Genomic DNA, 12,576 nt, shown 5'->3' with positions numbered 1-12,576 from the left:
TCTTAAGGATTTCATGATTTCCTTTGGTAGGTTAAGTAAGTCTAGCATACTTTAGCACCATCTTTTTCATTGACCTCAACTTCTTTTGATCCATCACTTATTTGGACCGTGTTAACTAGTCCAGCTACAGAATGATCATCATCATCATCAATCACTTCTCCATCTTCCTAGAACTACATTCTTCTCCTATTTCTTAGGTACTGAGAGTCATTCCTATAAAAGCATTGGGATTCTGCAAAACTGTTCTTCATGGCTTCCTAACTAATCAAGGGAGCAATACCAGTCAAAGGTGATCCTATCCAAAGAAAAAGGGAATTGTCATAGGCAAAATGCTTGATTTTGAGCTATTTCCCAACACTGTTTCAAAAAACGCCTAATATGTTTTTGAGGATCTCCATACCCCTCATTTAGAACAAAATTTGGCAACGTATCCCTCAGGAAATGGTGTTTCCTCTACCCAGGAAGGAAACAAACCCCTTGGGCGATAAATGCCTATCTCTCGAAGATCAAGGATAGTTTCAATCTTCTCCTCAATTGTGCCTTATATGAGATCATATGTTTGAGCAGATGTACCCTCTCCCTCCAAAGGTTCTGACATCTTGAGTTCTATTGGCCTCAATTTATAAAATGTCCTATAGAATCGATCAGCCATGGTGTCCCAATCAGGGATTGAATCGGGTGGAGGGTTAAAGTACCAATCTATTGCCCACCCATCCAAAGAAATGACGAATTGTCGTAGAAGTAATGCCTGGCTTTTTATTGTATTTCCACATTATACAAGGAAACAAATCAAATGATGCCTTGGACAACCCATCCCATTATATAAAGGAGAATGAGATACTGTATATCCTCGTGGGAATTGGACCCATTCGACCCAATTAGGGAAAGGATGTCTAGAAATTTGATTTCTTTCAATAAACAGATTTTGATGGGCTTCGAAACCCTCATCTTTTAAAGAAACTATTACTTTTGCCTGATGTTCTGCTTTCTTTCTAGCTTTAATTCTTGATTTCTCATCATCACTTGGATTGCGAATGATATGTATTCCTCGCCCTTCAAAATTTACATCCACAGTGATGACGTTACAAGGAAAGTCAAAATGGTCACTTGATAAACTCTCTCCATTATATGTCCTAGTGGGAGATGTGTATGGTGAACCATCAGGGGAAAAGTCAAGTTTCCAATCTTCATTATGATCTTCAATTTGAGATGATTTTGCTTGTTTATTTTTATTTGAATGATTCCATACTTCATCATCTGGCCTACACTTGTGATTCACTTTATCATCCCTGAAGTGCAATTGTTGTCTCGCCCTTTTTACAAGCTTAGAGTAAGACCTACACCCAGTATCTCCCTGTTCTATTCCCCTTACATATTCTAGAGTGTTTTGATAGTACATTGGTTGTAATGGAGAATATTCTCGAGAAAAGGTTTTTGAAGTGTATATTGGAGAAGTTGGTGTGTACTTTGGGGAGTCAAGTATACAAATAGGAGATGTAATACAATCTTCTTCCCTAACTCTTGAACAAACTTCATTCTCCTCATCTTCATCGTCAGCACTTAAAACAATGATGGTTAGGCAAGGGGCCAAAGTAAACTTTTCCTTTATTCTCTTATCAAAGTGGTTTACAACTCCAAATATTGAAATCCTAAAAGCAAGAATTCCTCCAATGTGACCGGGACAAGGGGACACTGCTCTAATTGGTCATCAGGAACCAATTTCTTCAATTTTTCCTTCTTTCGGTCCTTTCCTTTTCTCTTACTTACTTTAGCTCTTTTTCTGTCTCTTGGAAAGTTTTGATTTTTACTTCTTGGAAATTTTTGGTCCTTGTTGTGTTGTAAAAGCAACCACATTTCTAGCTTTCACTGTGGCATTTCGGTTTTTCCTCATGCTTTTTGACTGAAAAATGACCCATTCACCTTCATTATCATTGTCGATAGTGATTGGGTTAGCCGATGCTTTCTCTTGAGAAGGGAGCTCAATAATCTTAGAGTCTAGAAGTTCTTGAATTTTATCTTTCAGAACAAAACACTCCTTTAGCAGATGGCTAATCAAACGATGATAGGGGCATTACTTTGGAACGTTCATTTTTCTATTTCATGTGGTCTTTTCACCTCAGAGAGAGCAATGAACTTTTGCACCAACATATTTTCAAATAAGTTTTCGACGAAATCATCCGTGAAAGAATATTTTTTCTCCAACCTTTCTTTCATAGTCACCTTTTTAAATTCCTTGGGCTTTTTAGCCCCAACCACAACAGTACCCTTATTTCTAGTTTCAACTATAGCTGCGGTTGAGGACTTAACCCTTTTAACTGTCCTAGACCTCCTTCGTTTAGCCAGATGTAGTTCCATATCATGAGCTTTGGTACATAGATCATTGAACCCATTAAAATTTTGAACCATAAAAGCTGTAGAGAGCACATGTTGGAAGTTGTTTAGGCACATCTGACTTAACTCTAATTACATGAACTTTTGAGGGTAGGCAAATGTTAAAGCTCACCACCTTGCAATGAAATTTGTAATAGGCTCATTGTCTTGTTGCTTGGTTTCAATCAATTCTGGTACTTTGACTTGCCTTTGCGTGTTGCAGAATTGTTTAAGGAACTCCTTCACCATGGAATCCCAATTTGGGATTGATCTCTCAGGAAGGTTAGCATACCACGTAAATGCAGAATTTTCAAGTGATTGGACAAATAGTTGTAGGCAAAGGGCCTCATTCTGGGTTATTGGCCCTTATCTTCAAAGAAAGTGAGCCATATATTGTCTTGGATCTCCTGTCCCACCAAACATTTGAAATTTGGTTGGGAAAAACCAGAAGGAAATGGAATAGCATCTACCATGCTGGGTAATTACTCAAAAATTCTCATCATATTTCTCCTTAACTTTCGTACTTCTCTCTTTACCATATCATCAATCATGGCCATGAGCATTGGATTCATACCACCACTAGTGTAGCTTGACTTTTCGTGCTTCTTTCGGATACAACTAACCCTATAATTCGGACTCCCGTGATTCTGAATCTGATTCCACAAGTGCAATGTGAAATAGATAAACACAAATAAGTCCAAATCTGGCAATTCTTTTGAAAATTTGATTTTGAATCAAAATGCCAAAAATGGACTATTTTGCCTGATACAGAGTCGCTACCAAAATATTTTTGAAAAATTTAGGAAACCCATGACTCGTGCCAAAGGCCATATGTCCGTTATCACCAAGATTGTCTCTGCTCGGGAACTTAGGTATGAGAGGGGAAGGTCGTGAATTGAGCACCCCACTCGCCCAATCAAAGATCGGTCTCTACTAATCATGATGTGATTCTTATTTACATTATATGCTCTTGTTCCGATTATTAGACTAATTGACTATGTGTTGCACACAAGTATAGACTAATTTGCAAAAATTGGAACACTCTGATTTTTATGTTTGTTTGAAAATTATTTGAATATGTACCACTTGAAAAAGTGATCTCATAGGTACATTGATCAAATCATCCCAATTCAAGCAATTAGCCTTAATCCATTGGCATTCGAACAATTTATCACTTAAGCAATTAGCCTCATGGTAATCATGCTTGACATGGCAACAATCACACTCATGCAATATGCTAAAGCAAATAAAAGCTTACCCCAATTCCCGAGGTGAGCCAAAAAAGAAACTAGTTAGAAAAATACATGATCCTAACTAATGAAAGATGCCTAATGCAACACATGCAAAGGTGCAATTAAAAGGCTTGGCCACTAATTGTGACATGTGAATTAATTTGATAGCATGCGATTTAAACATGTATTCAACGAAGTATTAAACAACAATACTTGTTAGAATGGTGGACCGAGCCTCGATGCATGCAAGACAAGTGGATGCAAATCATGGAATATGCTAAATGAAACATGATGTTCTATTATATCCATCATAAGCGGGTAAATAAAAGGAAAAAAGACATGGGGTTGGAAGACATACACACATTATTACAAGTTTGCCCTTGCGCAGGAGGATCCGAATAAATGAATTAGCTAAGTTACTTAACTAATTATTACAACACTGAATTTAACTAACTATTCTAGCTAATTAAATAGTTACGAAACAAAATTAAATCAACTAGCTACTCTAGCTAATTAATACAAATTAACTAATTAAACTAGCTAACTAGTTACATTACAGAATTAATTAATGAAGTAATTAATTACAAGTTGTACAACATTAACAAATGTAACGGGTCCCGAGGAGCAAGGAAATGACTTATGCATGCACATGAATTTCTCCCTCCGAGAATGCCTCTGCACTGTTTTTACACCTCAGTCTCTGCTCTGCTCTATGAAGAAAGTGGTGCTGCCTGGCTGAAAAAGGTGGTCGCTAGGCCTGAAGTAGTGACCAGCCGCCCAGTAATGATGGCCTGCCAGCCACTAATGTTGGGTTTCTCCTGCTGCAACAGAAAACAAACAGAGTACAAACAGAGCATCTTCAGGGGATGTTTGTCCACCCTACCCTTCCTTATCATCGAATAGTTCAAATGAGTGGCAGGCTCGATTCGTAAGTCATCAATCAGCATAAATTCATTGCGTGATGTCTTATGAACCAAGGGACACAATTTCAATAAATGCATAATTAAAGACTCACGAACCCTCTCCCTATCATGATATTGATCAAGGGAAGCGGTTAACGTTGAAACTCGAACCATTTTCATCACTAGTTAGTATGAAATGCTTCAAGACTCAATGGGTTCAATAAACGTCCGATGGAACCCTAACCATTTCATTATCTTACTCCATTTTATCTCCAATTTTAACACCTCTTTTAATTACCTTTTCATTCATTAGTCATTGTAATCCAAAATAAGGATTAAGTTCACTAATGAAGAGGAGTGTCAAACAAAGGGTTGTTTAGGCATGAGAGAGATGTCATGTCGTTGGTAATGAACCTTCGAAGAGATTAAACCATTAAGCCCAACAATCTCTATCCCAAGCTTAAACAAACAATTGGTTTGAAACAACTCTCAAAGAAGGTAAAAAGGCAAGAAAGGAGGGAGGTTACAGAAGTTATTAGAGATGAACACAAGTGTGGAAAGCTTGAAATAAAAGCTGTCAACTCAAATAGGTTGGTGTGTAATGCCTAAAACACCAAACCTATGAAGACCATTACACTACAAGCATGCTATACAAAGAATAAATGAAATAACCAGCCTAAAATAGTCCTAAAGTATGCAAAAATAGTGCTGAAATTCACATGGCAAAGCTTGAAAAAGTTGGCTACAATATTGAGGAATTTAAGCTAACAAACAAGCACAAGGAGGGGACGCTAAACTCTCCATTTTTGGTACTTCAAAACTACATTTTTAGCTTTTGAAAACCTCTAAAAATCAGTGGTAAAAAGCTCAAAAAAATTTGATGAAAAGATGGGAAACACAAGGGTAAAGGCTTAAGAAGCAAGGTTCAAAGAAGGGTGGTCAACCCCTCTACCTTTAATGGCCTTACACCAAAAGTTCAGCCCATAAACACAGGTGAAAAAACAGTACAAAAACAACAAGTAAACATAGAAAAGAAGCAGTGTAAACAAAGTCAAAGTTGTACCTCTTGAAGCAAGGTAACTATTTGTTAACAAACCCACAAGTTCTCACTCTCAAAGGTTGAGATTTGAGCTCAAGAATCTCAGCAAGAAGAGCTAAATTTTTGGTTTAGGAAGTGTAGAGAGAGAGTGCTATGCAAGTTTTGGAATTTTTTTCTAACCTAAAAACATGAGGGAATGTCAAGAATATATAGAAACATAGGTTGATATCTCGGAAATATCCACATAGAGATAGTTGGAGTGGTGCATGCATTTGTGAAGACAGCTAGCAAAAATATCTAGTTTTTGACACAAGTGGCCGGCCAGACAAAAATCTACTTTCAAGCCCAACTTCAAACGAGCATATATGCCTTATCCAGACTCGGATTCAGGTCATTCTTGAGTCTAAATTGAAGCCCCGGAAGTTTAATTTCCAATGAAGGTGGCCTCACATCTAAATTATTGGTGTGAAAAGAGATATGCCTATTTTAGTGAAGGCTACTCATTTCCGTCCTAACAGATTGATGCCTAACTTTTCCCCCAACTAGTTTTCTTCCCTCCACTCCTATTTTCTTCAACTCTAAACCTATAAATAAGATGTTTTTAAAGATTTTTCAAAGAGTTCACTGTGCTTTCATTTATTTCCACTTTGTCCTTACTCAGTTTACTGAAAAGTGCAGTATTTTAAACGAAATGCGAGTCTCGGAACATCGTAAAAACATTTGGAAAAATATTTTGAAAAAAAGGGTTTTAAGGTCTAAAATAGTTTTGGTCTAAAATGGTTTTGGTCCAAAATGGGATGTAAGGTTGGGGTTTAGAAGCTCTTTTTGTTGAAGAAATCAAACGTTTATACAACATAACTTTCATCATTAAGTGATCGACTTGAGGCGCCCAAGTCTTAAGAGCGGTCAAAAATGGGGTGTCGACAACTGGCTAGGTCAGAGTAACAAAGACCATTTCCCCTTTGGGCCAGTGTGCTTTGTACACCTACAGATGTCCCTACCACAGGTTGTGTCGTTTGTTTGGGTGCACTTCTTATTCTTGTCATTTGGACCTGCAACTGTTGCATTTGCTCCAACGTGCCAGCCATTTCCCGTTCTCTTCTTTCAAGTTGTTCTTGTAGGGTCGTCACTTTTTCTTTGAGACCCTATTGGTCCTGTTGGACTTGCAAATTTTTGCCTTCTTTTTCAACATTAATCATCATAACATCAACGACTTTGTTGACATTTCTCAAATCATCGTTTTTAATATTCATTGAAACATATGAGTTATATATAAAGGATTATCAATCCCCACAGCCTTACTTACATTTGAAGCATTTGACCATGATACTTTGTTCTAAGCCTCACGGGTCATAAACCTTGTTATAGGCCTCGTTCTCACTTCATCCATAGACGGTTGGATCAAGGCAAAAATATTTTTCAAGGGTCATTTACTCTCCGCCTTTGAGAGGCTTGACTTTCTAATTGAGTCTGATTCCATCCTAGTTTGAATATAGGACTTTCAATTTGTTTTTGGCGTTCATCTCTCTCGAGAGCCTTTTCAATAACTCCTATAACATTTTTTGCCACTGTTCTTTGTTCCAATTTCCTTAAGGCCTTATTCTTCCTTCATCTTTGTTTTTCAAAACTAGACCATCTGATGACACATTAGGTCGAGCCTTAGGGCATAGAAGGAACTGTTTGCGTTTTTGCAAATTCCTCATAGATTTTCAAAATAGTCCCTGCATTTTTTGGAACAAGGAGAGTTTTTTCTTTTTCTTTTTTTTTGTTTTTTTTTTTTTTTTGTAGCCCATAATTGGGACAAGTTGATGTTGATTCAACTTTGCGCCTTGAACAAAATTGTTCGTTCGTAGGCCATAGTTGTTTTTTCATCAATAAAGCCGATTGTTTTTCAATCAATGAGAGTTTAGGTCATTACCTTTCTCCCTATGGCCTGAATGATGGCCATGTTTTCAGCAAAGGCCCTCCTCTAGGCAGACTCCACCATTTTGACGAAGTCTTCTACCCTTGTGAGTAGTTGGGCCGTAACATTTTGTGTGCGCCCGCTGAAGTGGCAACAAAGGCCGCAGTTGCAACTCGATTAGCCTCCCTTTCCTGGATTAGAAAACTCTTTGTTCGGGTTGTGGCCTTCACCGTTGTGTACTCTTTCAACGCCTTCACATAATCTTCAGCAATCTTTTTCAAATTTTTAGCTTTGTAGAGAAGTTTCACCATCTTCGTGACACTAGTTACCTTTGGGATAGCAAAGAGCATTCACTCCGGAGCCCCTTGGGCAATAGATGCTGGGGAAAGAAGTGCATCTTTTGAGGATTTCGCTAGTTCTACCTTTAGGACAACCAAGAGCATTCGCACCGGAGTCTCTCAGATGATAGGCGCTATCTCCATCCTTGATGATTTCAGAACCACCGGAGTATAAATTAGCCTATTGATAGTTGCTTCAACGTCCCTATCACAAAAGAATAAGTCAGTAAGTTTCAATTATATATATATATATATTTTTTTTGTTCTTCAAAAGATGGAAGGAGAAATAGGTCCTACTGGGCATGTCAAAATTTGTACACACAAATTTTGAAATGTGAAGTGTTTCAACACATTTTAAAATTCATGTTACAAATGACCACTATTTAGTTTTTGGACTAAATAGTGTTGATTATTTGAATAGCAAGTTCCAATTTTCAATCTGTATTACAAATCGTTAATTACACATTTTATTTAAATGAAACCTCTAATCAATGAAGAACAAGAAAATTAACATAAAATAATATAAGGAAAAGAAATATTTTATAGAAATTATTGTGGGTTTTAAAGCCTTGAAGACGAAGTACAATTCTTGGGTTTGGAACCCTTTACCTATTCATAGCCATTATGCGTTTGTAGCGTAGGCTCCTGAGTTCTATGAGTTTCTCATATTATTTATTGTGAAGACTTCTTTAACTCCTGATTTCTCTTTCTCTCTCTCTCTCTCTCTCTCTCTCTCTCTCTTACACACACACACACACCCCTTTGATTCTCTGACTTCTGATTTTTGGTCCCCTTTCTTGTGTGATGGTCCTCATATTTATAGAGGGCCATCGATATGATAAGAGTGCCACATCTTCAATTTGAATTTCAAATTAAATGATAATGCCATTTGAATTTAGGCGTAATCATATCTGATTAATCTTATATTTGATTAATCGCATTGATGCTTTGGATTTCATCATGTGTGGTATCCTTGCTATAAGCTCTACAGGTGTCATCTTTCGTAGGCTTTACGTGTCATTTGAGTATCTTGAATAATGTCGCTGAGATACGATGTTGTTTTATTTATGCACTTCAATGGATCAAGTTGATCATTTTAGGAAGTAATTACCTACAACAATCTTATCATAGACTATATGTGTGTCATTAACTAATTGACTGTATTTGAAATTTGAACATAAATTTGATTGAAATTTATATGCCAATAATGTCCTAAATATGCTTCATATAAAATTTCATATTTTTCATGATCTTTGTCAATCAGATTCTAAACTCTAAGAACAAACTCATGAACTTCGCAACCCTAACACCCCAGGCTCTAGATTTTCAAACAAATCAAATTAATTTGTTTCAATATTAGAATCTAAAAAACTATAAAATTTTAGGTCCAATGGTGATGTGGCAGTTCATTAACAATTAATTTTGAATTTTGATCTATATGCTTTAAATTGGAATGTTTATAAGAACAAATAAAATCTAAAGAAGATTGTTATAATTTAAAATAAATCACCGTGTGACAATAATCAAGTAATCTAGTGCATGGATATTGGAGTAATAATGTTCCTTTTAATTTTTTTAAAAAAAAATTATGAATGGAAACAAAATTTAAAGAGACATATACTAGTAATGAACATGTGAATAATACGTGGAATATTTGTTTCAGGAAGCATGTGACTGAAAAGAATGAAATCCAAGCACACACTACAAAAAAATTGGTTTTTTGCGACGGCAAAATGCCGTCGCAAATACTCCAAACGCCGTCTCAAAAGGTTTTTTGCGGCAGTCAGTGACTTTTTGTGACGGCAAGTGGGGGGTCGCAACAAAGGGGGTTGCAAAAGGGTTTTAGCGACGGCATAATGCCATCACCTTTTTTTTGCGACGGCAAAATGCCCTTTTTGCGACGGAAAAATTCTGTCGCAAATAACACGTAAAAATCTGAGTTTTTTTGAGACGGCACTGTGTTGCCGTCGCTAAAAATGCCTTTTGCGACGGCAAAAAATACCGTCACTAAAGGTTTATTTGAGACAGCCCCTGAACTGTCATTAAAGGACTATTGGCGACGGCAATAAAACCGTCGCTAAAGGCGTTACATTTCAACCAATTCCCTATCTTTTGCGACAGTAAAGGTGCCGTCGCAAAAAATCCTAATTCAAATTTTTTTTTTCAGACGGTGTGTGCTGCCGTCTCCAAAAAAAAAAAAAAAAATGTAATAAAATTATTAAAATTATGAAAATGACCTGTATTAAATGAAAAATAACTTTAAAAAAAATCGATAATTACATAATAATATAAAAAGTCCAGTATATAAATAAAAATGCATCCATAATTAAAAATATGAAAATGATCTTCCATTTTTTTCTTTTTGATGTCATACATTGTACAAGAAAAACTAACTAAGCAGTAATATAAAGCTAACAGAAGAAAGGGCATCACTAGCATCATCTCACTAAAGTTTAGCAATAAGAACATATATCTTATTCACATCTTCATGTCTGCCATGGCACAAATGATTTCAAATGAACAGAATGGAAAAACAAGGGAAAATTACAGCTCTCAACACCGCCTTCTCCACTACTTTCACACTATGCACATATTCTTCCTTCAAGTCATCCGGTAGCCAATTACAAACCCTGTAAAATAAGGATTATATTAAAACTAGACTAAAACAAAAAATTTAAAATTAAAATGTGCATCCTTTGAAACCATCATTAGCCTAAATTATCAAGACACACCGACAGTTCTCCAAGTCACAAAATCGTACACCTAAACACCAATCCCGCAACAGGTGACAAACATCAAATGTCTGAAATAAAAGCCACTACATTAATATGGCTATGATATCACAACAATTCAAACTAATTGGCCACTAGTACATGAAATTAAATCCTACAAAACTAACCCAATTAAACATGCTTCCTGGAATACAAGATAACTACATTTGATTACCATCCATGCCGTGATGAACTCAATTAAAAATCCCACAAACCTGATTCAGCTCAACTCAACAAAGTCTAGAATTTCAAATTAAATTCCACTAAAATCATATTTTAACAAATTGGATAGCTTTAATTTCCACGGAACATATTAGCACCACAAAAACTCATTTGAACTTGGGTTACAACATTACTACCACTGTACTATATTAACTTTAAACATGAGATAGAACTTAATACCCTTCAACCCTTACTTGGAAAAACTGTAATCACGGTATGATGTAGTTATTGTTGTCTTCAAAATTCCGATTGAACACTCACTAAACTTCCGGACTCTCGCAATGGACAACAATACTGCAATAGTAAAATGGTTAAATGCTCGAAGATCTGATTTCACCAACCCCATAAATTCAAATATGATTTGAAAATCTACTAGTCTGTAAGGTTTTAAGACAAGCTTACAAAAAAATTCAACATGATCAACATGAAGAACATATAAATATACATATGGTAATATGTGAAAAATTGAAATGTAGAACAATAAATTTAGAGTTTGATACCTGAAAAGATATTCCTTCCTTCCACTCCTCTGAGGAGAAGCTGTACGTTGTAGTGATGGAAATCGATAAAGAATATTTCCCTGTATTAATTGCAAGTGAAAAGTAAAAAAAATAATATAAAAAAAAAGGTGGTTTCATCAGTGAAAGGCAAAGAAGGGTGTGAAAATGAAAACTGAGATCATATGGACTACATAAAAAATAACATTTTGGTCATTTATGCAAACTTGTCAAACAATGCTTAGAAATTAACACAGAATAGGAAATATAAGACTGTGGAAAGTAACATTGAGGAGGGACAACAGGGCCTTAAAAGTATAATGAAATGTGGTTGTCAAGGAGAGTTAACTTCAAAGCAAAAAAAAAAAAGATTGCTATTTATAATTTCCATGCACACAGTGATCACACATTAAAATTAATTACTGTGCTGTGAGTATATTTATTATGTTCATAAAGTATGACCACCACAAGCATTCTTACCTTCTTTTCTGCAGCCATCGTTAATTTCGCCCAAAATGAATCTGTTAGGACACATCCCATGTAAACATGTTTATTTTGATTTCAACATCAACTATGCTTATATAAGAAACGTATGCAAGCAACATGGAATTGTGAAATGCCACAAATTACACATGAAATGAATGTCACACAGATGGGGAGAGAGAGAAATTAATGGGCTAAAGTAAATACATAAGAAAACAAGATCAGAGATGTTTTCATATATAACTAAAAACATGTTTTCATATAGTGCGATTATTTTGCAAAAAAAAAAAAAGAAAAGAAAAGAAATTTGGTTTTGCTGTTGATTTTGTTAGGACTTTTTCCGCTTGTGTATGAGGGGGTTTGAGCCGTGCAATCCAAGTGCTGAATCTACCCAAGGGGAAGACTTAGTTAAAAGTCCAAAACCAACCAACAATCAATATAACTCCAGAAGTATAATTGGGAAGATCATTAATGCGCAATAGATGACTTCTTAGAACAGCAAAGACCTCAAATACTTAGAAAGTGTCAGTTACAATAAATAGCCAGTCATATGATCAAATAATATCCAATCTCATTAGAAAAATTCATTAGTTCAAGCTCAAAACCTTGTACGAAAATTGTAACATTCATTCGAGTAGATGCAAGAAAGTATCCCAAACTAACCTGTTGTAACTAAAAAGTCTTGTCAAGGCATAAAATATACAAACAGTATGTCTGTCGTGAAATAATTTGGTATAAAAAAGTTGCAAGATCTAAAATTTCACATGCAGAAATTGGCTTCTAAGAAACAGGAAACCTCAATAAATGAAAGGAGCAGCA

General features: G+C 35.8%; 1 long non-coding RNA gene across 1 annotated transcript; it reads right to left on the bottom strand.

Annotated features, from left to right (window-relative positions):
* Positions 1–10,148: 10,148 nt before the first annotated feature.
* Positions 10,149–11,711, bottom strand: LOC145790115 (uncharacterized). The gene is made up of 3 exons (XR_014328756.1): positions 11,278–11,711; positions 10,972–11,071; positions 10,149–10,414 (listed from the first exon to the last, which is right to left on the bottom strand). It is a non-coding gene; the product is annotated as an uncharacterized LOC145790115 (long non-coding RNA).
* Positions 11,712–12,576: the final 865 nt, after the last annotated feature.

Source organism: Camellia sinensis, chromosome 5 (genome assembly GCF_055761805.1).
Source record: "Camellia sinensis isolate YWXY chromosome 5, ASM5576180v1, whole genome shotgun sequence".
Taxonomy (NCBI): domain Eukaryota; kingdom Viridiplantae; phylum Streptophyta; class Magnoliopsida; order Ericales; family Theaceae; genus Camellia; species Camellia sinensis.
This window is presented reverse-complemented; position numbering and strand designations above follow the sequence as displayed.